General features: G+C 44.8%; 1 protein-coding gene across 1 annotated transcript in view; it reads right to left on the reverse strand.

Annotated features, from left to right (window-relative positions):
• Positions 1-2,911: 2,911 nt before the first annotated feature.
• The window catches only part of ANTXR2 (ANTXR cell adhesion molecule 2), a 136,213-nt gene continuing 136,132 nt past the window's right edge, over positions 2,912-2,992 (reverse strand). Inside the window, exon 17 of the mRNA XM_075998700.1 lies at positions 2,912-2,992. This exon is cut by the window's right edge and continues 2,194 nt beyond it. The gene's annotated coding sequence lies outside the window, so the exon portion shown is untranslated.

The following is a 2,992-nucleotide window of genomic DNA, read 5'->3' on the forward strand; positions in this document are numbered from 1 at the left end:
CCAAAATTTTCCAGTAGTAAAAAAATCTAATACATTTTCTAAAGTACTGTGATATCCTGTACAAAAATCTAGTAAAAGTTAACCAAAATACAATATATGCATACAGAAGGAAGCTACAATGATTTACATTTATAAACATCACCCTAATTATAGTTTGCCTTAAATTCCAAAAATAATACTCATAGGCTGATCAATAAAAAATGTTTCTGCATAACCTTGTTATCTTGGCCATAATCTAGACGTTGTTTACGATTTTAAAATAAACGAAGAAATCCACGTCTAAGCAGTCAACATTTGGATAATAACGTTAAGTTCACAGAGACGCCCGGATCTTACATTCAGTGAGGATCTATTATAAAATCAAATATTGGAGAATGGATGATTTAAGTGGGTTAGAATAAAGTTCAAGGAGGCAAAAAAAAAAAAAAAAACTAAGCAAATCACTTCATTATCCACCAATCTGACATAGAGGGGGTCTGAACCTTCTATATTTTTGCCAAAATAGTAATTAACCACAGATAACAGATGCTACAATCTCGTCCGCGGAGGGTCTCGCGTTTTACTCTGCATCTCATTGGGAAGGAGATATAAATTTTTAAAATAGAATTAACTTGGGGAAAGGCTGGAACTCTTAGCACCAAATGTTTTTTCTTGGAGCACCAAATGCTTTCAGGAAAACATTCCAAGTATCAAAGTTTTCAGATAGATAAATATTTATGGATCAAATCCATAAAGAACAGACATTGTTATGAAATATATATAGATGCCTTCAAAACTTTCTATCTAGGAAGACCAGGCACATAAGTTAGGAGTCATTTCCCACTTAATTGTTTGTGCAACCTTATGCAACTCGAATGGGTGATGGATAAGGCTTATTCATTCACACGCAGAGAGAGAGAGAGAGAGAGAGAGAGATCTTGACAGACACCGTGTCCAGAAAAATGAAACAAAAGCTACTTCTCTCTACAAAACGGGAAAGCCACGTCGTTCAACGTACACAGAGACGGCTTTATTTTAACCTATTTTCCTGATTAAAAAGCGTGCAGAGGTTTTCGATTCAGTCTCTTTTGGTAAGAAAACAGCACTCCTTAAATTCTGCTCCTTTGCGAGTCTGCATAATCGGAGAAAAGCATAAACACAGGGCTGGTTCGTATCTTTGAGGGCAGTAAAATCCCATCTGCCTTTGAACTTTACGAATGACGTTTTTTTTCAGTCTGCATATAGACCATGACCTCCTCCTCTTCCCTGAGAGCTCTTCATAGTATTCACGTTACGATCCACAGAAAGTTGTTTTGTCATTTAGAGGCGGAGGTTTAATTTATATTGCCCACGCAGCAAAGACATGATATTGGATACCAGAGCAATTTAAAGTAAATACCAAAGAAATGTAGGCTTAGCTTCTGTAGTATTCTTGATGCTCTTAAAAGACCATCAAAGGGCCGGGCGCGGTGGCTCACGCCTGTCATCCCGGCACTCTGGGAGGCCGAGGCGGGAGGATCGCTCGAGGTCAGGAGTTCGAGACCAGCCTGAGCAAGAGCGAGACCCCATCTCTACTAAAATAAAATAGAAAGAAATTAATTGGCCAACTAAATATACATAGAAAAAAATCAGCCGGGCATGGTGGCGCATGCCTGTAGTCCCAGCTACTCGGGAGGCTGAGGCAGGAGGATCGCTTGAGCCCAGGAGTTGGAGGTTGCTGTGAGCGAGGCTGACGCCACGGGACTCACTCTAGCCTGGGCAACAGAGTGAGACTCTGTCTCAAAACAAAACAAAACAAAACAAAAAAAACAATCGATGGGTGTGCATTGATCAAAAACTCAAATGCCTATAGAAACTAGCAATAGGTCCTGATCCAAAACAAAGGTATATAGAAAAACTCATTGCAAAAAGGATCGAGTGCATTATATCAAGCTTCTAAGTTACACCTGCACACACACACACATCCCACCAATAAGTACCGTGTTTCCCCCCAAAATAAGAGAGGGTCCTATATTTATGTTTCCTCCAGAAGACACCCTACGGCTTATTTCCAGGGGATGTGTTATTTTCCCCTCAAAGCCTCAGCTTGCAGCACGCACAGGATGGCGGGGACCTGGCAGGGGGAGCCAACCTTGTTGGTGGGGGTGCCCACACCTTTCTGGTCACCTCTGGGACAGTAGCTGTCACGATGGGCCAGATGAGAAGGGCTGCTCGTGTTCTTTCCCGCTCGGCCACGACTCGCGTGGGTTGTTGTGCAGATGCGCTGTGCAGCCACGCCCGTCACTAGGGCTGATTTCCATAGCCACGCCCACCACTAGGGCTGATTTCCATAGCCATGCCCACCACGAGGGCTGATTTTCATAGCCAGGCCCACCACTAGGGCTGATTTCCATAGCCATGCCCATCACCAGGGCTGATTTTCATAGCCACGCCCACCACTAGGGCTGATTTCCATAGCCATGCCCACCACGAGGGCTGATTTTCATAGCCACGCCCACCACTAGGGCTGATTTTCATAGCCACACCCATCACTAGGACTTATTTTCATAGCCACGCCCCTCCCTAGGGCTGATTTTCATAGCCACACCCCTCACTAGGGCTGATTTTCATAGCCACGCCCATCACCAGGGCTGATTTTCATAGCCACGCCCACCGCTGGGGCTGATTTTCATAGCCACACCCATCGCTAGGGCTGATTTTCTGGGTAGGGCGTCTCTTGCCCACATGCTCAGACATCCTGCTGGGGCCTGTTTTATTGGGGAGGTCTTATTTTCGGGGAAACACGGCATCCTCTAATGAACAGGAGGGGCACGTTTTGGGACCCAGTGCAATCCCACCCCTGGAAACCCAACGGAACACCACCGCCTATTTTCAACCCAGGGAGGGCACGCACGAGCTTCCCGTGGGCTGAAAGAAAAGGGCAAAGCCCGGGTAGAAACAGGTAGACATTTTTTTATTCATGAATAACGTGGGGCACACATGACTTTGGATCCAGCCAGCCGGTGACATAAAT

Source organism: Microcebus murinus, chromosome 29, assembly GCF_040939455.1.
Source record: "Microcebus murinus isolate Inina chromosome 29, M.murinus_Inina_mat1.0, whole genome shotgun sequence".
Classification (NCBI taxonomy): domain Eukaryota; kingdom Metazoa; phylum Chordata; class Mammalia; order Primates; family Cheirogaleidae; genus Microcebus; species Microcebus murinus.